The sequence below is a fragment of the Lethenteron reissneri genome, chromosome 24 (genome assembly GCF_015708825.2).
Source record: "Lethenteron reissneri isolate LAM-NWPU_2019-01 chromosome 24, ASM1570882v1, whole genome shotgun sequence".
Lineage (NCBI taxonomy): Eukaryota > Metazoa > Chordata > Hyperoartia > Petromyzontiformes > Petromyzontidae > Lethenteron > Lethenteron reissneri.
Window position 1 is genome coordinate 13,480,496 of NC_083802.1, and position 23,815 is coordinate 13,504,310.

Genomic DNA, 23,815 nt, shown 5'->3' on the forward strand with positions numbered 1-23,815 from the left:
CAACAAACGTGCCCATCCATTTATGACGCGCGTGTCGACCGAGAACAAAGAGGCCCCTTGCAAGTCACAAGAAGCAAGGGCACATCGATAGCGAGATGTGATCTCCCTCGCCTGGCACGCAGGAAGGCGTGGGTTCGATCCCGGACCCTGACGATGCCTGTTGTATATTTGGAGTCCCGCGTGTTCTCACCTCCACGTGCTGGTCACGTGGATTTTTCTCCGGGTTCCTCCGGTTTTTTGCCCCCTCCAGCGTTTACATTACTGTACTTGGCTGCCCCTCTAAATTGCCACGTGTGATGATGACGACTTCGATTAGCTATCACCGATGAGCACGGTGGGCTAGGTAGGGTGCGAAAGAAGTTCAACGTACGTACATCACGTGTGGCCAGGTCGCCTCTGAAAAAGGAACTGATAGCCCAGTGGGCTTTACCCGGTAAACAAAATCGTCACCGAGCGCGCTCACATTCAAAACACATGTGTTGTTTATTGTTGTTGTTGCCAGGTCAACCAATCAGTCTTCATTTTATTTGCCCACGTCGCCCTCAACAAAGTAGGCATTGGTGCACATTACAGCAGGCATCAGTGCACATTCTGAAAAAGAGCTATGCAGCTCAGTGGACCTTACCTGGTAAAATAACAAAAAAAAATCAGTTTTAGTTTAGAACGGGAACGGTACAAGCGGTGGGGATTGGGGGGGGGGCATCTGGCAAGGTCGAAACTATGTCCCTCTAGTACCCAATCGGTGCGGCTAGGATGTTTTCGCACGACCGACAACAAACAACATCGTTCACCGGGGGCAGTTTCTAGAAGAGGTAACGCAATCCTTGGCGGCGACACGCGGGAGGAGATTGAGTCAGGGCTGGGGTGGTGGTGGTGGAGGAGAAGGAGAAATGGAGACGAGGAGAGAGGAGGAAGAGAGAGAGAGCGAGAGGGGCGATGGTTGTTGTACCGCAGTAGCGCGCCCGTTCTTTTTTTTTACGATCAGTGGAAACAAGAAGATGCTCGGTGTATTCGGCACTTTGTTTCGTTCATCATTTCGTAAAATGTTTTTTTTTATTAAACGGGGCTTTATGTAACCCTCGCTCACTCGCTCTCTCTCTCGCTCTCACTCGCTCGCTCTCTCTCTCGTTCTGTCGCTCATGCTCTCGCTCACTCTCTCGTTCTGTACGTAGCCCCCCCCCCCTCGCAGTCCGACGGCCTCCGACGGGTAGCTCGTAACAGCATGCAGAGCTCCCCGTCATCTGCCACCGAGCACACGCCCGCCACCATCGCCACCACCGCCGATCACCGCCTCGTCTCTTTAAACACTTCAATAAACTTCGATCGGCAAGCAGAGATATCCGCAGCCGTGCATCATCACGCGCGCGTCCGGCGCGAGGCCATTAAATATTTAGTCCGAGCGGAGTTAATGCTCCCTCTCTCCTTCCTTGACATCAGCCGTGCACCTCCCCCCCCCCCCCACTTCCACCCCCCCCTTCACCCATCAAGCAACTTAGCTCCATCACCACCACCAACATCATCATCATCATCATCACCGTCATGTCTTCAACACCACAACCATCATCTTCATCTTTGTCACCATCCCCGGTTTCAGTCAGCATCGATGTCGATCGTTGTTATCGACACCACCACCACGACAACGATCGTCATCACCACCACCACCACCATCATCATCATTCGTATCTTCACAGTCAACGACAGTATACTATTCATCAGCAACACCACCACCATCAACATGGTTACCAAAACTACCACCAAACCTCCATCACCACCACTACGATCACAGCCACCCCCACTCATCAATTAATCATCATCATAATCATCACCACGGCCACATATCATCATCACCACCGTCATCATCATGACCACCATCATATCCTCATCAACAGCATTACTTCCCTCATCATCATCATGACCAACATAGACAAATATCCCCCGTGTAGCCTTAACAAACTGTTGGGGATCAGTGCTGTTAGCGAGCACCTATGAAGTTCTATCTTTACCACCACCACCATCAGAACAAACCACCAACGCCACCAACCACCCATCCCATCCCAGAAAGAAAAACACAACTCCCCCCCCCTCCCCAATTGCCCGCTAATGGACCACACCCGCGGCGTTTAAGACGGAGGAGCCCTGCGCTCTCTTGCTGAGCTCTGGTCGTAAAACACGAGAAATATCTGCGTGTGCGAAGGGTGATAAACGCTTCCTGTAGATACTCGCCACGTGCGTAAGAGGCAGCCCCCCCCCCTACCCCACACCCCGACCCACCCTCCCCATCGACTGCGCATCATTGCACGCTGGCAGCGTAAAAAGACACGAAGCCTCGCTTGCGAAACATCGCGGTTCAAACCCCAACAACCCAAATCGTCAAATTTCGATTTAAAGCTTTCGTGACTGCAGGGATTCATCTTCTTGGTTCTTTCGGTAAAGTCACGTAGAAGGGAAGTAATAAAATAATAAAAATAAAACATAATAAAACAATTCTCACGACGTTTCGGCCACAACGCAAGCAGCCGTCCTCAGGTGAAAACCAGGTCCGTCGAGGCTCGTGTGCTGTTTCATTCAGACTCTGTCGCCTCGACGGACCTGGTTTTCACCTGAGGACGGCTGCTTGCGTTGTGGCCGAAACGTCGTGAGAATTGTTTTATTATGTTTTATTTTTATTATTTTATTACTTCCCTTCTACGTGACTTTACCGAAAGAACCAAGAAGATGAACCCAAATCGTCGTTGCGGTCGTCATCCCAAAGTCACTCCGCTCTCAATGCTGGAGGGTCACCTCGCCCCCATCTACTCGCTCACGCGAGCCTTTTTGTTTTTGCTTTAACAGCGTTCACTCCCCGAAGTGGAAGTTCCACATTGCTATGGCAGGACCCCCGGGTAGCCGGTCAACACTAACAATAACCGTGCACTCTTCGCCTTCGCATTCATGACCGTGACAAACCCCGTGACCCGACACGGCACGAAGAGGCCTTCACTGAGCAGTCCACTGACAGAGGGCTGCACATTCTAACCGCAATCATCAACGCGCGCATTGCCCTCGCGTTTGCGTGGGATACACGGCCGGGGTGGAAGGAGGGTGGGTGGGTGGGAGGGGAGGGGGGCGTGCCGTCAGCACGCACGAACCCGGCTTAACGCTGTGGGATGAGGGTGACGCAATCACGCATGCCATGCAGCCGGCAAAACTTTGTTATTGATATAAATTCTCAGAATGTTAGAGAAGGGCTCGATAGCCGAAACGTGGCACAAACATCGTCGAGATCATGTTCAAAAATGAGAGTCCGGACGTTGATTGGTTTAACTTAAAAAGTTAAGCCTCGAATTCTGCATCGTTTTATATCTCTTGTCAAACACGCAACAACAACAACAAAAACACCCAACTAAGATCTCATTAATCAGTGAACCAAGCAAATGACGTAATGCGGCAGGCAATGAATGGAACTCGTCCGAGAGGTACATCCACCGCGGAGATGGAGCGATGAGGTCAGCTCCTCGTGTGCGGGTGCCGAGTGGATCATTGCATCGCAGGATCGTGAGAGATGGCGACCAGCTTGGTAAGGCCTCCATCCAGCAGTGGATTGATGATGGCTGATTGTGATGATACGTGTAGCCTCCGTGTGTGCAAGCACGAAGACGGCTGAGACGGGGCAAGAGTCTATTTGGACAATGTCTGCATTGATCATTTTGGTCTCCTATCGCCAATAGGCGATGGACTACTGCGTAATTGTATTTATGTACAGATAAACCACTCCAACAAAACGCACAGGATGCGCTCACAAATAGCAGCGCGAAGGCACGGCTTCCCCAATGACGCCTTGCGTGCAAAGCCTCTCAGCCTTGTCGAGACCACCAACTCAAATGGAACCGAACGTGTGACCGTACCGTTGTTTCGATCGGTGGTTCTTCACCGGGGGTGCGAGATGCCCTTTCTGGGGGGGTGCGAGACGTGGCCAGATTTGTTTCGAAGGTAAATAATCGAAAACACAAATTAAGCACGGGCTCGTAAGTACAACTACTTTGTTTAATCAGACCGATGTATTTATTAACGAATATTTTGTTTACGATTGAGAACCAAAGGGGGGGGGGGGGGGTGTAAGGCTACAGTAAAGGTTAAGAAACCACCGCTTGAGAACATCAACCAAAAAAACCTAGTTTTTATTTTGTTAAAGGTGTCCGTGTGGTCGTTGTTATTTGGAGTTCATTTCCATCCTGCACGCGTTCATTAGGCGTTGTCATCGTTCACGCGGTGAGCAAAATGCCCGTTGCATTGTGGGACACGATGCGTGCGAGTGCACGCAGAACGGGCAGTGCCGGATTAAGCTCTTGCGGGGGGCCTGTAGCACGTGTTCTAAAAGGGCCCTAAATTGTTTAAAAAAAAAACGTAAATATTAAAACACGTAAATGTTTAACTGGCATAGTAAAGTAATTGTATTTTTTTATTTGCTGTACAGCCAGATAATACTACAAATCGCTAACCTTAAACACCCAGCCGTTCATAAAAGTTGAAGGCGGTATAGTACTATAGTGATAGAGCAAGTGCAGAATGACTGAACCGGAATTGATAGCTTGAAAGCGTTTAGCGCGGAGCCCTTGAAAGTGCGGGGCTTGTAGCATATGTTGTTATAAAGGGGCCCTACATTTTTTTTTTAAAACGTAAATATTAAAACACATTAAATGTTACTTCCATAGTAAAGTTATTGTATTTTATGATTTGCTATACGGCCAGATAATATGACAAATCGCTGACCTTAAACACCCAGCCGTTCATAAAAGTTGAAGGCGGTATAGTACTATACTAATAGAGCAATTGCAGAATCACTGAACCGGAATTGATAGCTTGAAAACGTTTAGCGCGGGGCCTTTGAAAGTGCGGGGCCCGTAGCTACCACTACACATGTAGCTACCACTACACATGCAGCTACTACACATGCAGCTACTACACATGCAGCTACCACACATGTAGCTACCACACATGTAGCTACCACTACACATGTAGCTACCACTCCACTACACATGTAGCTACCACTACACATGCAGCTACCACTACACATGCAGTAGCTACCACTACACATGTAGCTACCACTACACATGTAGCTACCACTACACATGCAGCTACTACACATGCAGCTACTACACATGCAGCTACTACACATGCAGCTACTACACATGCAGCTACTACACATGTAGCTACTACACATGCAGCTACTACACATGCAGCTACTACACATGTAGCTACTACACATGCAGCTACTACACATGCAGCTACTACACATGTAGCTACTACACATGCAGCTACTACACATGCAGCTACTACACATGCAGCTACCACTACACATGCAGCTAGCAGCTACTTTTGCTGCTAGGATAATCCGGCACTTCTGCGCACAGAGCGAGCGCGCTTCCTTCACCCCCCCCCCCCCACCCCCTTGAATGCTCGGCCGCAGCAGCTTTACGAGTTACTTAACGCGACAGCCCCCAGCCGTGGCATCGCCTCGACTCTGACGCTCACCGAGCCCTTTTAGCGCCCGATAAACAAAGTGGACAAGCGCGCTAGGGGAGGGGGTGGGTGGGTGGGTGGGGCGGGTAGACGCTCAACATACATTATTGAATTTACGTCCTTAAAAAAAAGAATAAAGGGGGACGTTATAAATACATTAAAGACTGCAGGAACACGATCCCGTCTCTCGTAGTCGGTTTCGACAAAGGCGGCACCAATGCGCAAATTGCGGCCGCCTTGTTTCAAATCGTCGCGTGACATTCGCGGTCGTGGTCGTCGTCCATCATCATCATCACACCACCGCCACCATCGTCATCACGCGCATCACAATCATCATCACCAGGGGTTTCATTTCTCTCCCGAATATTTTCCGGAATGCTGCGAGGTAGGGCTGCCTCGGTCGAAGGGGGGTTATGGGCGTAAGGCGCTTTGGCCAGAGTACAAGAAAGGGGTGGGTGGAGATGGAGGTGGCGCTGCACTCATTTGTGAGTGCGAAAAGCGCGGAGACGGGAGCATAGGAAGTGCAGTACAACGACGGATTTCAACTGCACTGCCCTCTGCTGCCCGGCACGGAGCCGCTGCCTCCCACGCAGCCGACAAACCACGCCACCTGTTATGGCGATGCACGGTGGGTCGCCCATGATTGGCAAAAACGAAGACGTGACCTGCTTTATTATCACTCTGTCTCTCTGGCCGCGTACCGTATTTACGTGCCATAAAGAAGGACCATTTGCCCGAAACGTCGCCTATTATGTACCGTATGCGACGTCTTTAAAAAAAATTCTGCAAGGCCCACACAGTGTATTTATTCTAGATTTGAAGCTTTCGTGACTGCAAGGATTCATACTCTTAGGTTGTTTTCGGTAAAGTCACGTAGTTAAAAAAATAAATTAAAATTAATAAAAGTAATAATGAAATAAAATAATAAATCACGACGTTTCGGAGGCAACACAAGTCTCCGTCATCAGGTGGGACCGTCACAGCTAGATTTACTGTATCAAGTTTATTACAAAATTTCGATTTAAAGCTTTCGTGACTGCAGTGATTCATCTTCTTGGTTCTTTCGGTAAAGTCACGTAGAATAGAAATAATAAAATAATTATTTTATCACGTAGAATGGAAACAATAAAATTATTATTTTATTATATCCATTCTACGTGACTTTACCGAAAGAACCAAGAAGAAGTGTATTACTTGTATTAATTTTAATTTATTTTTTTACCTACGTGACTGTACCGAAAAAAAAAACCCAAGGCCCACACAGTGTAGTTGACAAATGTGTTGACTTGTTGGTGCAAGAGGAGGACGGGGAGGGGGGGTAACGATGATGGAGCCTCCGGAGATCGGCGGCATCTCGCGCGTTTGTGAAGGAGGAGCTCGTGTGGCGCGTGGCGCCATGCAAATGCGATTCGGGGAGGAGGCCACCACCCTGGCTGACAAATTAGGCAATTTACTTGCCACTGTAATAACTTTAAGCGAGGGCGTCTAAAGTTGTGTTGATAGATGGTGTAATTACAAGGCGGTGATGTTTTGATAATCTCGCAGTTGATTAATTACAGGTAATTACGCTCAATTAATTATTAGGCAGGGCCGAGATAATACGGGGTCGTAAATCTGCGCAGACTTTTTTTTGGTGTATGCTTGGCTAATTGCCGCTGTCTATTCAAGATACATATGCGTAGTGTGCTGTATACCGGGGGGAGCGGTGGCGCAGTGATTAGCGCGCAGCAGTCTGAAGCCCGGCCACCTGAGTTCGATTCCCGTGCACGGCTGTCAGTGGCCAGTGATGGCTGAACCGGTCCTGGCCCTAATCTTCCATGTCACCAGTCCCCCCCTCCTTCCCCTGACAAGCGTGGTGAAGTATGGTTAATCAATGCCTTTGACACACACAACGTCCAGAGTCCATCATCCAATTTAACAAAGGGATGTAAATTAGTACGACTCCATGCTTGGAATTACAGAGAGAGGTGAAGATGAACGCCTGGACTAAAGAACATATTGAAAATTGTTTTTTTTTTACCCTTTTATCTGGCAACAAAACTGACACCTTTTTTTACGAGGAGTCATGTTTGCATAGACCACAATACCTGCAGTCATAATGCAAACAAAAAACACAACAACAAAGGTGTCAGTTTTGTTGCCAGATAAAAGGGTAAAAAAATGTTTATCATATTTTTTACTGGCAAATGAGGTACTAATGGTGTAAATGCTTAACCCGAGCTCTCATACTCTGATGGTGCATTGTTCTTGAGTTGTGCGCCTTTTGGCGTTATCTGGTCCAACCCATGTGAGACTAGGCTCTAAGGAAAGCTGTCTCGGGTGTGGACCAATCAACTTCAAGGACAGTGCATACATTATCAGAGTTGTGTTTTTTGTTTGCATTATGACTGCAGGTATTGTGGTCTATGCAAACATGACTCCTCGTAAAAAAAAGGTGTCAGTTTTGTTGGCAGATAAAAGGGTAAAAAAAACAATATCATAATTTTTTACTGGCAAATGAGGTACCAATGGTGAACATATTGAAGTTAGAGACAACATCATCATCATCCTCCTGACTCAGATGTTAATGGGGTTGGGCTGGACACGTCGCGGTGTATGGTTGAGACTAAAGACAGAGTGGAAGCCAAACGTGGGCACATGCCCGATACGCATGGAGCGATGAAATAATCCCGTGTGCACTCGCTGGATGGATTGTGAAATCGCGGGACCGCGAGAGGTGGCTATGTCGTGCGGAGGCCTTCTTCCAGCAGTGGATAGATCATGGCTAATGATGATGAAGATTTTTTATAAAGAAATGTCCTCTTTAAGAGGTTTCCGATGAAGACGACGTCTACGATTCATTGGTTAAAATCGATTCTTACGGTGGTAATACGCGCATCAAATCATGCGCCTGAGAATTGATTATGGACAATTCATGGTTAATTGTATGCAAATTAAAACCTCGACAGGATAATGAAACGGAGGTGATAGAGTTAACGAGACATGACGAACGAGTCAGACAGCGTCGATGTTTACACGGGTAGCCATTCAAGGCTGAGGACACCTAAGGGAGGCCCAGAACCGGTCTCAATATTCGTCACCGATGTTGGCCGGTTTTGCTAGCGCAGTGCGCTAACCACTACACCACCGCTCCCCCACACACACTCACGTACACACTGTCGCACACAACACACAGTGACACCTACACAGCGCGACACACAGACATACACCTAGAAATGATAACGAAAACAAAGATCCTCCGTATAGCCTGAACAGACTGTTGGGGCAAATGATGTTAGCGAGCACCTATGAAAGCCGGCACGGCACACGAGGTGGTTGGCCAACACCACGCCCGACCACCTTTGTTTCCCCATTGGCGACGTTTTACACACCGCACCAGGTACTCATTTGAGGCTGAGTCAACCTAGGGGTGGCCCAGGACCGGTTGAGATAATCGTCACCTGGTGTTGGTGGCCTTGAACGGGAATCGAACTCGGGTCGCCGGGTTCGTAGCGCTGCGCGCGTTAACCCCGCTACGCACAACTCACTCATTCCATTCGCAACAACACTAACCCTAAGCTCGCTCCCAACACAGCCACCACCACCGCTACCACCACCACCATTTACAACGGCTCCAACTTCATCAGCGCGACGTGACCGCCCTGTAAACAGCCATTAAGGCGACTTGGTTTTTTTTGTTTGTTGTTGTATCAATAGCGAGTAATTAAAGTGTCAGCGTTTAATGCTGGCGCCGCGCAAGACCCATCTCGCCGCGGCCGCTGCCTGCGATCGAAATCTTATTTTGGGGCCGTCACTCACGTGCTGCGGCAGCCAATCAGAGCGCGGCGTTGGGCGCAACGGTGAATAAGTTGTTTGGTGGGGGGAGTAGAGGGTGGGGGGAGTGGATGGGGGGGGAGTAGAGGGTGGGGGGGGGGTTTGGAGGGTTGGGGGAGTGGATGGGGGGGGGGTTTGGGGGGTGGGGGGTTTTGGGGGGTGGGGGGTTTGGAGGGTGGGGGGTTTAGGGGGTGGGGGGTTTGGGGGGTGGGGGTTTAGGGGGTGGGGGTTTGGAGGGTGGGGGGTTTGGGGGGTGGGGGGTTTCGGGGGTGGGGGGTTTGAGGGGTGGGGGATTTGGGGGTGGGTGTTTTGGGCCAGGCGGGGGAGGGGCGCTGAGTTGATGACGCGGCGAGTGCGCGCGCGCGCGTGCGTTCCCGATGTTCAGCAGTGCCGGATTGCCGGCTAGTGCGGGGCCTGTAGCACGTGTTGTTATAAAGGGGCCCTAAATAAAAAAATAAAACACGTAAATATTAAAACACGTACATTTTTACTTGCATAGTAAACTTATTGCATTTTTTCATTTGCTATACAGCCAGATAATACAACAAATCGCTAACCTTAAACACCCAGTCGTTCATAAAAGTTGAAGGCGGTATGGTACTATAGTGATCGAGCAAGTGCAGAATCACTGAACCGGAATTGATAGCTTGAAAGCATTTAGCGCGGGGTCCTTGAAAGTGCGGGGCCCGTAGCTACATGTGTAGCTAGTTTTACTACGAGGACAATCCGGCACTGATGTTCAGTGACGAATATCCAAACTTGTGCTGCTCCTCCCACCTTGTTATGTCGACTGATGACCTGCTGCGGTCGTGCAAACATCAACGCTGGGGAGACGAAGGCGGCCGTGCGTGGTTTGCTGGCCACACTACCCCCACTCGTGCGCCGTACGGACCTCAATAGGTGCTCACTAACAGCACTTGCCTTCTGTGGCTATCTGGGAGCGTTTTTGTCTTTGTTACACGAGTGGTCGGAGCGAACGCGTTTTGTTGAAATCCACGCCGCGTGAATCCCTTGTTGAGGCTTTCCTTTGGTGTGGAAGACTCAAATAGAATAATTCACCATATACGGCCGGGTATGATTATAAGGTTTTGATTCGAAGGCCTCTTGAACGCCCGAGATGACATCCAACACCGCGGAGTTGAAGGGATGAAAACGCGAGAGGCCTGGGTACTGGGTAGTCAGGATCAGAATTTTTATTTATTTCTACCGGAGGAATCCGATTAGCTATTAAGCTCCATTTTCCACGTGTAGATTCAAGCCCCGTCGCACACGCGAGTCCATCTCATCCGCCACGCCATCTCCGCGCATCCTCTCGTCCTCTCGAACGCGTTCGCTCCCTCCTCCGGCTGCCATTCCGTCGCCAGTCTCGACCATAAGCCCGTTTTAGCGATGCGCCCTATATACACACGCCCATTTAATAGGCCTAACGACCACTATTGGACACAAACACGCATATATATATATATATACATAGACACAGAACATTACACATACAACTGATCCCTTCAGCGGGCTTAGACTTGCTCTCTATCAGCTTTAGCGTCACACTCTACGGCGGCAAGAATTAGCTCGTAACACGTGGAAACTTTGGGCCAACGTGGGGCAAACGTCGAGCCAACGTTAGATCGACGGGTTCCTAACCGCGTGCCAACGTGCGCCCAACGTTGACGTGTGTGCACTGGCTACTTGGCTACGCATTGAGCACGCGGCCAAAGGCAGTGGGAGACCTCCACGTTGACCCCCGCCCATGAAGGGAACCATTCCACCTCCGGGTCACGCTTCGTGGAGATCAGATTTGACAATTTCCCAACGGTCATCGTTGGATTTTTTTGTTGTTGTCAAATTTCAATAGCGGTTTGGCAACGGGCTGTCAGTTATATTATTGTAATAATAATGATTATATTTCATCTTCTTGGATCTTTCGGTAAAGTCACGTAGAATGGAAATAATAAAATGATAAAAATAAAACATAATAAATAAGTCTGTTGGGAGACAGACATGTTCTTCACCTGAGGACGGCTGCTTGCGTTGTGGCCGAAACGTCGTGAGAATTATTTTATTATGTTTTATTTTTTATTATTTTATTATTTCCATTCTACGTGACTTTACCGAAAGAACCAAGAAGATGAATTCCTGCAGTCACGAAAGCTTTAAATCGAAATCATATTTCATTTCGCATCATCCCGGACTATAAGACCCCCCCCCCTCCCCGTACCTTCAAGCAAAGGTTTAGGGGGTGTGTTTATAATCCGATAGTTGTGTGTGTGCGCGCATGCGATGAGATTTGTATAATTATTCGATGGATTCCTGCAGTCACGAAAGCTCCAAATCAAGATATTCTTTGGGTCTTTCGGTAAAGTCACGTAAAAAATACCCACAAACTACGACGTTTCGATCACAACACAAGCGATCGTCACCAGCAGGATTTGTTTAACTGTATTGTCACCGGGCACAAGACGCGATAAAGTGCGTTCGCGTCCCTACTGCGTGACCCCAGCATTGATGACTTGTGGCGCGAGGCGGATCCGTGTTATTGGGGGAGGGTGGGGGGTGTTTGTTTGTTGTTGTTCCTCGTCTCATTTTGTATATTGTTTTGCCCCCTGGGCGGTGTTTAGTTTCCTCACCGGCAGAATCGCATCATCCGTCAGTCAGCTTGACGCGTGCACGCGCTATACGCGCCGAAGAGTCACGCGCGCGCGATTCGACAGCCTTGATGATAATCGGTTTAATTGATGAATCGATTATGCATCGTGACATTACACAGCTGTTGGGAAGTCAAACGAATGATTTGGCGACGCTGCCGCGATGGCGGTGATGCACAAAACAATAAATAAATAAAAGCGTGCTAAATAAACACGTTCGTCAAAAACAAAAACAACAACAACGTGGCCTTACAAAAGGGAGAGCAAATATATCGCAGGCGACGTTTCGGACGATGGACCTTCTTCACAGCACGTCAAAAGGCTCCCATCGCTGACGCAAACCCACGGCCCCGCGCAGTCTTCTCCAGAGCCCCGTGATCAGCTCAACTCGGAATGGTTCTCGACAGCGGCAGATCTCGGAAGCGAAAGCTGCGGTCGAAGCTGAATGGTCCTTGGATGTGGCGGCCACCGGTCCGTCGCGGGTGTTGTCGGCTGATGCGGGTCTCCTTGGTGGGAACAGCAGAGGGCAAGTGCGGCGAACACGTCAACTGTTGGACTGCACCTCCACGCTCCCCACGACGGCGACGGCCGCCTTCTCCGACTGGTGCTGACCAACGTGGTGAAGTATGGTCAGGTAGGTAAAAAATTTGAATTAATAAAAGTAAAATAAAAATAAACTAAAAATCACGACGTTTCGGAGGCAACACAAGCTTCCGTCTTCAGGTGGAACTCTCACTTGATACAGCTATCGTGCTGTGACGGTTCCACCTGAAGACGGAAGCTTGTGTTGCCTCCGAAACGTCGTGATTTTTATTTTATTTTAATTTTACTTTTATTAATTTTAATTTTTTACCTACGTGAATTTACCGAAAAACCCTAAGAATATGAATCCTTGCAATCACGAAAGCTTCAAATCTAGAAGTATGGTCAGATCAGCCCCTCCAGCCACACTTCGGGGCCGATACGGCATGAAGAGACATTCATCCAGCAGTGGGTTGACACACGGCAGAGACTTCATGATTACACGTATATTTGAAAGATTGCTTTGTATGTGCTCATGCATCTTATACATGAGGATGTCTCTCCGCATCTGATTCTATATGTTTTCTTGTATAACTCATCTACTCGCCGCTGTATTCCAGCTTTTAGAAAGAGGCGTGTGCTATCCTCTTTCCTGTTTGAATAATACAGGTGGAGGGATTGAATGAATTCGAGGGGACCAGGTTTAAGACAGGGGTAAGGAGACATCTACGATCCGCTGCCTCGCCACAAGCCCGCGACTTCATTGTATCAAGGGCCACGATCCCACGTGCGATGTGTACCGCTTCAAACCGGCCCGCAAACGATGTCGCAAACATTTAAGGCGCACGAATCGGGCACCGCGAGGACACTTTGATCTGAACCGGCCAGTTGCGTCCGCCACCGTAAAGGCCTCCTCGTGCTCCGTCGACACGCGCACGTTACCTTGCGCGTAATTATGGGACAACGCTGAGGGCTGTATTCTTGTGGAGACTCATACGTGCGCCGATAATACCTTTGTGTATATAGAGAGAGCGAGAGAGAGGGTGATCGAGAGAGTGAGCGAGAGAGTGACCGAGAGAGTGAGCGAGAGAGTGAGCGAGAGGTGGGGGTTTACATAAAGCAAAGTAAAAATAAAAATAAAAAAATTACGAAATGATGAACGAAGTAAAGTGCCGACTACACCGAGCATCTTCTTGTTTCCACTGATCGTAAAAAAAAAGAGAGCGAGAGAGAGAGGATTCCAGAGCTTTGAGAGGGCGTCATTTGTCGCTGGTTTGCCGCGTGGCTGCGGCATCGCTGCTTGTCTGTGGTTCATTCCTCGCGCCCGTGGCGGTGGTGTTGGACACCCACCCCCTCGTGCAACCGTTCCGGCCTTCACAGCTGCTCGCTAACAGCACTTGCCCCTACAGACGCTGAAGGCTACACGGGGGATCGTTGTATTTGTTTGTGACTGGGGAGCGGTGGTGTAGCGGTTTGCCCGTTGCACATCGAACCCGGCGACCCGAGTTCGTTTCCTGTTCACGGCCAACACCGGCGACGATTATTTGAACCGGCCCTGGGCCTCCCCTCGGTCGACTTAGCCTCAAATGAGTACCTGGTGTGGTGTGTGAACATCTCCACTGGGGAGACAAAGGCGGCCGGGCGTGGTTCTGGCCACCCACCCCCTCGTGTGCTGTGCCGGTGCTCATGAACAGCACTTGCCCTAACAGCTCGGTAAAGGCTACATGGGGGATCTTTGGCTGTGTGTGCGTGTGTGCGCGTGTGTGCGCCTGTGTGTGTGTGTACGCCTCTGTGCGCGTGTGTGTGTACGCCTGTGTGTGTGTGTGTGTACGCCTCTGTGTGTGTGTGTGTGTACGCCTGTGTGTGTGTGTGTGTACGCCTGTGTGTGTGTGTGTGGCCGTCTGTGCGCGTGTGTGTGGCCGTCTGTGTGTGTGTGATGGCGGGGTCAGGGTGGAGCGAATACTGGACAGGGGTGGCGGCGGGGGCAAGGGCGGGAGGAGGGGGTGGTGGAGGTGGGGACTCGCAAGGGGATAGACCCCCACGCACACGGATCGATAGGGGAAGCCATGCCGACCCTAAAAGTAATTTATTGGGGTCACACTTTTATGGGGTGTCCGGCGCAGCGGTTAAATGAAGTGCGTTCCAGGGGTTTTTTTTTGTGTCCAAAAGCAGCTTTTATTAAACTTGCCGTGAACGAGGCCGCGCGCCTCTGTGATTTATGTCGCAATCTACGAGTCTGAGCGTCGCGTGGGGCCGCCCGGAGCGGAGCGAGGGGGGTCCTGAGGGGAGAGGGGGGGTCCAGGGGACGTGTAGCCCCCCCCCCACGCCCCCCCCCCACCCCCCACCCACCCACCCCTATCCTACTCCCCCGCAGCTGCAATCGGGGTTCGTTTGCTCGTTCGTTCGTTCCCCATGACGTTCTTAGTCCGGGTCTCTTCAAACCTGGCCACACACACAAAGATCACAGGTATTCATCTTCTTGGTTCTTTCGGTAAAGTCACGTAGAAGGGAAATAATAAAATAATAAAAATAAAACATAATAAAATAATTCTCACGACGTTTCGGCCACAACGCAAGCAGCCGTCCTCAGGTGAAGACCAGGTCTGTCGGGGAGACAGCGTCTCCCCGACAGACCTGGTCTTCACCTGTGGCCGAAACGTCGTGAGAATTATTTTATTATGTTTTATTTTTATTATTTTATTATTTCCCTTCTACGTGACTTTACTGAAAGAACCAAGAAGATGAATCCCTGCAGTCACGAAAGCTTTAAATCGAAAAAGATCACAGGTAGTTAGTTTACATGCCAAGCAGCTGAGGCACTATTGAGTCACGTCGTTGTTGTCGTTGTTGTTGTTCGTGTTATAAATACATTGAGCAGTTTTATTAACTGCCAATAATATGCGGCCCGATGTCAAATCCACTGCTGGATTGAAGGTCTCCCCGCGCCGTGATGGTCACGGGGGCTGTTTGACCATACTTCACCACATTGCGGGGGCTGGTGAGATGCAAGGCACCCGATCACGCGCCGCTGATGCTTAACTGCAGTGCGCCAACCACTGCGCCACCGCTCCTGTAGATCGCATCGCAATGAGTGAGCGTGCTGCACATTGGGACCCCTTTCGTTTCTAAGGCGTATAGCCACTTTTCACACTGGCTTGTTTACTTCCCAAACGACGACTCATAAGTACGCGCTGCCGGGGAATGTTAATTCAGGGAGAAGCTCGCAGGACGATGGATTCCACGTGACTTCATTTCCTCTCGGTGGTGAAATGCACGGGTCTCATTTTGTGACAGTGCAGAGAGATAAAACAGACTGTTGGCCCAGCGTGCTATTAGCGAACACCTATAAAGTGATGCAGCAAATCTGGCTGTGACGGTCCCACCTGATAACGGAGACTTGTGTTGCCTCCGAAACGTCGTGATTTTTATTTTATTTTTATTAATTTTAATTTAATTTTTTACCTACGTGACTTTACCGAAAGAACTAAGAGTATGAACACCTATAAAGGCCAACACGGCACGCGAGGGGGTGGGTAACCAGTACCACGCCCGGCCGCCTTTGTCTCCCCAGTGACGATGTTTAAACATCGCACTAGGTACTCGTTTGAGGCTGAGTCCACCTAGGGGAGACCCAGGACCGGTTCAGATAATCGTCACCGACGGTGTTGGCCGTGAGCGGGAATCGAACTCGGGTCGCCAAGTTCGTAGCGCAGACGCGCTAACTGCTACACCACCGCTCTTCACACACACACTAGCACACACACCAGCACACACACACACTAACACACACACTAGCACACACACACTAACACACACACTAGCACACACACACACGCTAGCACACACACACCCTAACACACACACGCGCGCGCACACATAGATCTCCCGTGCATGCAGTCTTGAACAGACTCGGAACGAGCGAAGTTAGCGGGCCCATATCCCTGGCCGGGCGCCTTTGTGCAGTCTTTAACATGGCATCACCACCTTGCATCATGAATGCGCTGGGTCGGGAAGGAATTGGGGGGCAGGGGGGGGGGCGGTCCGGTGCGGCGGTGTGCGGGAGTGCCGGTAGAAGGGAGAGAGAGAGAGAGAAGTTCGGTACACATGGACGAAAGTGAGATGAGAGAGATGAGAGAGATACAAAGGAAAAGTGCTTGGAAATACGCGGCGCGAATGTCAATACCCCCTGAATAGATGTAACATAAAGTATATAAATATATAATAAAGGGGTTACGGGGTAAGTAGCAGGGGGAAAGAAGGGGGGGTAGGGTGGTGGTGGGGGGGGCACGTAACAAAAAATTGGGATTTTCTCAGAGCGTGCAGACTCGTGCATTGCTCAAAATCGGCGTAATGTTGTGGAACGTGGAACTAATGAAGTACATAATGCAATAGAAAGTTGAGTTGGGAGCGCGCGCAGCTGAGCTTGATTTAATGGTTAAGATGCGGCGAGGGGGTGCGTGGAGAGGCTTGGGGAGGGTGGTGGTGGTGGTGTGCGTGGAAGAAGAGGAGGAAGGGGAGTGACTAAACACAAGTCGCTCCGCGTGCGTCCGCAGCCCGTTCGCTGCGCGGAGTCGCTGTCACCGGCGGCATTCGTGCGCATTTATCTATTTATTTATTATTTGTCTATGTATTTATCTATTTATTTATCTATTTGAACGAATCACTGCGCCTTAAATGCAACCGTTGATTTTGGGGATGCTGCCCGCGTTGGCAGTCTTGGTGGTGGTGCACAAGCACGGCCAACGACAACAACAACAAACAAACTCGACCGCAATCGTCAACAACGCCGCCTTCAAATAAATACCGCGTCTATATAGGAGGCCACGGGGTGAGTGGCAAAGCGCTATGATAGAGGGCCATTGCCCGAAACGTTGTGGAGGGAGTGCTCTTATCAATGTCATCCGCTAAACCGGCACATCTGGCTCTGCTGATGAGTCCCAAACGCAGGCAGCTGACGTTTCAATCGGATGGCCTCTGTGTTGTCGGGCACGTCTGCCTGTGTGCGTATGGGTGCGTTACGGTGAGCGGTGGCGCAGTGATTAGCGAAGCGCGTTGCGGACCCCGTGTTCCATTCCCGGCCACGGCTAACATCAGTGACGACTCACATGTGAACCGGTCTTGCGCCTCCCCTGGGTCGACTCAACTTTAACTCAGTGAGCACCTACGGTGCGGTGTGTAAGCATCGCGACTGTGGCTGGCAGGATGGGGCCGGGCGTGGTTCCGACCCCGCCACCGTTTCGGGCCTTAATAGGTGCTCGCTAACAGCACTTGCCACAACAGTCGACGTGACGAGTAGGGAGAGTGTGGTGCACCTTTGCCTTTGAGCGTGAAGGTGGGTGTTTGTGTGGGCCTCCCCTAAATCCACTCAGCCATCATCGTGACAACACCAACGCTATGGGGGTTACAGCCACAAGGACGGTTGAGCGCGTAGATCTGGCCGTGCCGTGCTGGCCTTAAGAGGTGCTCGCTGACTACGCTCGTCCCAACAGCTCTTGAGGATATCAGTGGGGGGCGGTGGGGGTAGCGGGGGTGGAAGTGGGGGGAGGGTGTGGGAAGGTGGGTGGGTGGGGGGCTGTGTCGCGCGCGTGCGCGCGTCCGTGCGATGAACGAGTTAAGTTAGACAGCAGTGAATGCGCAGGGGCGGGCGGGCGGGAGGGGGGGGTAGATTTGGAATTGATATCTCATCTCACATCTCACCCCGCACGTGGACAAGAGGAGGAGGAGGCGTCTCCTGTTCGCTCGTTCGTTCGCTCGCAGCATCTCGTGGCCACCGGCATTTCACTCAGTCACAGCGTCTCCTCCAACTCACGTCCTGAGAACAAATTCCACGAAGACGGGCGGGGTTACTCACAGTATTTGACATCGACCGTATTCTCCGCATTTTAAGACGCATATTTTTTTCTTATTTTGTTTCTGCATGTATTAAAAAACAAAAGGTGTTGCGGGTGCGTCTTAGAATAGGCATGTGTGTGTGTGTCAGTGTGTGTGTGTCAGTGTGTGTGTGTGTCAGTGTGTGTGTGTCCGTGTGTGTGTCAGTGTGTGTGTGTCAGTGTGTGTTCGTGTGTGTGTGTCAGTGTGTGTGTGTGCGGAGTGCGGTGGTGTAGCGGTTAACGCGCTGCGCTACGAACCTGGCTACCCGGATTCGATTCGCGCTCACGGCCAACATCGGTGACGATTATCTGAAACGGTCACGGGCCTCCCCTAGATCCACTCAGCTTCAAATGAGTACCTGGTGTGATGCGTAAACATCGCCACTGCGGAGACAAAAGGCGGCCGGGCGTAGTGTTGGCCACCCACCCCCTCGTGTGCCGTGCCGGCCTTCATAGGTGCTCGCTAACAGCACTTGCCCCTACAGTCTGTTAAGACTATAGGGGGATCTTTGTCTTTGTTTGCGTGAGAGAGAGGCGCCCCTCTTTGTATAACCTCGCAAACATCGGGATCAAGCGTTGGGTTCGTCTTACTTGCCAGAGCGTCTTATAATCCGAAGATTACAATCCGGAGATTAGTCTGTAATGAGATGAATGATATTCCGAACGAATACAAAGTGAGAGTTTTTTTTTTCTTTCAGTCTCGTGTACTGGGCCTGGCGCGCTTTAGAGTATATACTCTTAGTTCTTTCGGGAAAGTCACGTGGGTAAAAAATTAAATTAAAATTAATGAAAATAAAATAATAAAAATCACGACGTTTCGGAGGCAACACAAGTCTCCGTCATCAGGTGGGACCGTCACAGCCAGATTTGCTGCATCAAGTGAGGGAGTGTTCGTGGGAACGCCGCAAATAGGCAGTGCTGTTAGCGAGCACCTATTAAGGTGCTGGGGATGGAAAATGGTTTGGTGGGGGGTGGGGCAGGGGGCTGGAAGATCACGCCCGGGCCTCCTTTGTCTTTGGGCATTAACGACGACGACTATGATGTGCGTACGCGATTTATTTAAGGCCGAGTTTACTTAGGAGTAGGGCTCAAGACGGGTGGTTCGAATGTCACTCGCCACTGATGGTATCCCGTGGCAGGGAATCGAATCCAGGTTTGCCGGGTTCACGGCGTATGTCTGGGTAGACACAAGCGCGTATGTGTGTGTACACGTGTACACACGCACACATGCAAGGGAACACAATGTTTACTATATATCTGTGTGTACAGTATATATATATGTGCAGCGTTATCTTGTACTTTCGGCGCGCGCGATATCGATCCTACACATGAAGTAATCTTCTGATATTTGAACAAAAGCACGTTTAAGTATTTATTTGTATTAAAATACCCTTACGAATGAGACAGCTGCTGTTGATGCAATGTATTCAATGCGCGTTATATCGCACGTGCAACTGAAACCGCGTAGATATATAGATTGTCGTGAGAGTCGCCTTTAATCTGATCGGTGTCCAATTGATACCAGCGTCTTCTTTGGCAAGGTAGCCCTTGCAGTTTCCAAAAAAAACAATAACTTCTCGTTACAATTGCAAGAAGGCGCAATTTTACATACACACAGCCACGGCGGTGTGGTGTGTACTGCATGAGAGTGCGTGCATGTCCGTGTGTATGCGCGTGTATGTGTCTATGTGCGTGCATGGGTTACGTGTATTTTACGTCCATGCGTAAGCGGTACGTGCGCGACTCTATGCACATGGGTGGTATGCTTGTGGCTATAAACGTGCTGTTATTTATACGCGTAAATGTGTCCGTACGCGCACATGTGCGAGTGTTGTGTGTGTGTGTGCGTGGACATGCGTGTACGTTGTCGCGGCGGTGGTTTAGCGTGTGGAGAATATTTGAACCGGTCCTGGGCCTCCTCTAGATCCACTCAGCCTCAAATGAGTACCTGACATCGCCACTCGGGAGACAAAGGCGGCCGGGCGTGGTGTTGGCCATCCACCCCTTCGTGCGGCGTGCCGGCTTTAATAGGTGCTCACTAACAGCACTTGCCCTGACAGTCTGTGACAGGCTATACGGGGGATCTGTGTCTTTGTTGTGCGTACATACACGCAATGCTTCATGCACTGACTTACAATTCTATCTACACGGATATGTTTCGTTTTCCGACTCGGATTCACATCATCGTTCGGAACGGAACACGAGTCCACGTGGCGTCTGATCCCGTGCCGTTTCTCCCCGAAGCTCGACTCGCCCTTGCACGCAAGTTGAAGCAGCTGGCGTCGCCTGTCAATGCATCTGGGAAGACAAAGGGGGCCGGGGGTTGTGTGGTTCTGGCACCAAACGCCCCCCTCGACAGGAGAGCTAAATTTTAGGTGAAACAGTCCAGAATGATATTCCGGAATTAATCTTGGCACAATAATATAGGATTAGTGTGGATTATCATATCTTGTACTCTAGTGGTAGTGCCTTACGCCGATAATCTCTGCTCTAAGCCAGACAGCCAGCCGAGCATGAGCGCTCCAGAAAGTATCGAAGGAGAAAATATAATCCTTGCTCGTCGGAGATGTCTTGGTGTCACCTGTCAATACATCTGGGAAGACAAAGGCGGTCGTAGGTGGTTGTCAGATAATCGTCACTGGAGTTGGCCGTGAGCGGGAATCGAACTTGGGTCGCCGGGTTCGTAGCGCGGCGCGGCACCGCTGCTCCCTACACACACAGACACACACGCGCGTGCAAACACACGCACACAAAGACAAAGATCCCCCGTATAGCCTCAAAAGACTGTTGGGGCAAGTGCTGTTAGCGAGCACCTATGAAGGCCGGCACGGCATACGAGGGGGTGGGTGGCCATCACCACGCCCGGCCGCCTTTGTCTCCCCAGTGGCGATGTTTTACACACCGCACCAGGTACTAATTTGAGGCTGAGTCGACCTAGCGGAGGTCCACGACCGGTTCAAATAATCGTCACTGGTATTGGCCGTGAGCGGGAATCGAACTCGGGTCGCCGGGTTCATTGCTCAGCGTAGCGTTCACCACGACACTACCGCTTCCCAACACGGGCACACACACACGGGCACACACACACACGGGCACACACACACACGGGCACCAGGTGTTGGGGAAAGGAGAGGAGTCAGGGGATGGATGGAGGAGGGGGGGGAGGGGCTGTACATGGTGGGGGGAGGAGGAGGGGGGGGTAGATGGATGGAGGGGGGGGGGGTCTCTGATGGCGACTGCCCCAGGGCACAGGGCCTCTCGCCTCCCGTAGTCGCGGCCCTGGTAAATATTTAGCTTTTAATTCAGCTCGGCGCGAGCCCGCGGCGCTGCGCTCATTACAGCCGCTCAAAACATCAAGCACATCAAAGCGAATTTCCCGTAACAAAAAATAAAGCGGCGCTACCCGGGCGCGCCTCCTCGCCTTTCCTCCTACCCACCCCTCCATCTCCCACACTACCCACCCACCTACCCCTCCATCTCCCACACTACCGACCCACCTACCCCTCCATCTCCCACACTACCCACACTACCCACCCACCTACCCCTCCATCTCTCACACTACCCAGCCACCTACCCCTCCATCTCCCACACTACCCACCCACCTACCCCTCCATCTCCCACACTACCCACCCACCTACCCCTCCACCTACCCCTCCATCTCTCACACTACCCACCCACCTACCCCACCACCTACCCCTCCATCTCCCACACTACCCACCCACCTACCCCTCCATCTCTCACACTACCCACCCACCTACCCCTCCATCTCCCACACTACCCACACTACCCACCCACCTACCCCTCCATCTCCCACACTACCCACCCACCTACCCCTCCATCTCCCACACTACCCACCCACCTACCTCTCTATCTCCCACACTACCCACCCACCTACCCATCCATCTCCCACACTACCCACCCACCTAACCCTCCATCTCCCACACTACCCACCCACCTACCTCTCTATCTCCCACACTACCCACCCACCTACCCATCCATCTCCCACACTACCCACCCACCTACCCCTCCATCTCCCACACTACCCACCCACCTACCCCTCCATCTCCCACACTACCCACCCACCTACCTCTCTATCTCCCACACTACCCACCCACCTACCCCTCCATCTCCCACACTACCCACCCACCTACCTCTCTATCTCCCACACTACCCACCCACCTACCCATCCATCTCCCACACTACCCACACTACCCACCCACCTACCCCTCCATCTCCCACACTACCCACCCACCTACCCCTCCACCTACCCCTCCATCTCCCACACTACCCACCCACCTACCCCTCCACCTACCCCTCCATCTCCCACGCTACCCACCCACCTACCCCACCATCTCCCACACTACCCACCCACCTACCCCTCCATCTCCCACACTACCGACCCACCTACCCCTCCATCTCCCACACTACCCACACTACCCACCCACCTACCCCTCCATCTCTCACACTACCCAGCCACCTACCCCTCCATCTCCCACACTACCCACCCATCTACCCCTCCACCTACCCCTCCATCTCCCACACTACCCACCCACCTACCCCTCCACCTACCCCTCCATCTCCCACACTACCCACCCACCTACCCCTCCACCTACCCCTCCATCTCTCACACTACCCACCCACCTACCCCACCACCTACCCCTCCATCTCCCACACTACCCACCCACCTACCCCTCCATCTCCCACACTACCCACCCACCTACCCCTCCATCTCCCACACTACCCACCCACCTACCCCTCCATCTCCCACACTACCCACCCACCTCCCCCGCCATCTCCCACACTACCCACCCACCTACCTCTCTATCTCCCACACTACCCACCCACCTACCCCTCCACCTACCCCTCCATCTCCCACGCTACCCACCCACCTACCCCACCATCTCCCACACTACCCACCCACCTACCCCTCCATCTCCCACACTACCCACACTACCCACCCACCTACCCCTCCATCTCCCACACTACCCACCCACCTACCCCTCCATCTCCCACACTACCCACACTACCCACCCACCTACCCCTCCATCTCCCACACTACCCACCCACCTACCCCACCATCTCCCACACTACCCACCCACCTACCCCTCCATCTCCCACACTACCCACACTACCCACCCACCTACCCCTCCATCTCCCACGCTACCCACCCACCTACCCCACCATCTCCCACACTACCCACCCACCTACCCCTCCATCTCCCACACTACCCACCCACCTACCTCTCTATCTCCCACACTACCCACCTCGCCACCTACCCCGCCACCTACCTGGCCACACGCACACTGCTGGGAGTGAGATGACGATCGAGCCTTACAAAGAGATTGGCACAGGGAGTTACGATGTTGGTATGCGTGCTCCCACCAACGCGTCTGCCCGGCGTGGATGAGTAGGCCTACGGACACTCTCGATCGAGTGGAACTCGCTCCAGCCGAGGACCCTCTGCCATCC

General features: G+C 51.6%; 1 long non-coding RNA gene across 1 annotated transcript in view; it reads right to left on the reverse strand.

Annotated features, from left to right (window-relative positions):
- Positions 1-10,576: 10,576 nt before the first annotated feature.
- LOC133346309 (uncharacterized) overlaps positions 10,577-23,815 on the reverse strand; it is a 40,899-nt gene continuing 27,660 nt past the window's right edge. The window contains exons 2-5 of the long non-coding RNA XR_009755549.1: positions 20,928-21,055; positions 20,482-20,644; positions 18,174-18,288; positions 10,577-12,460 (exon numbers count right to left, since the gene is read on the reverse strand). This is a non-coding gene — a long non-coding RNA (uncharacterized LOC133346309). The remainder of the gene's footprint in view (positions 12,461-18,173; positions 18,289-20,481; positions 20,645-20,927; positions 21,056-23,815) is intronic.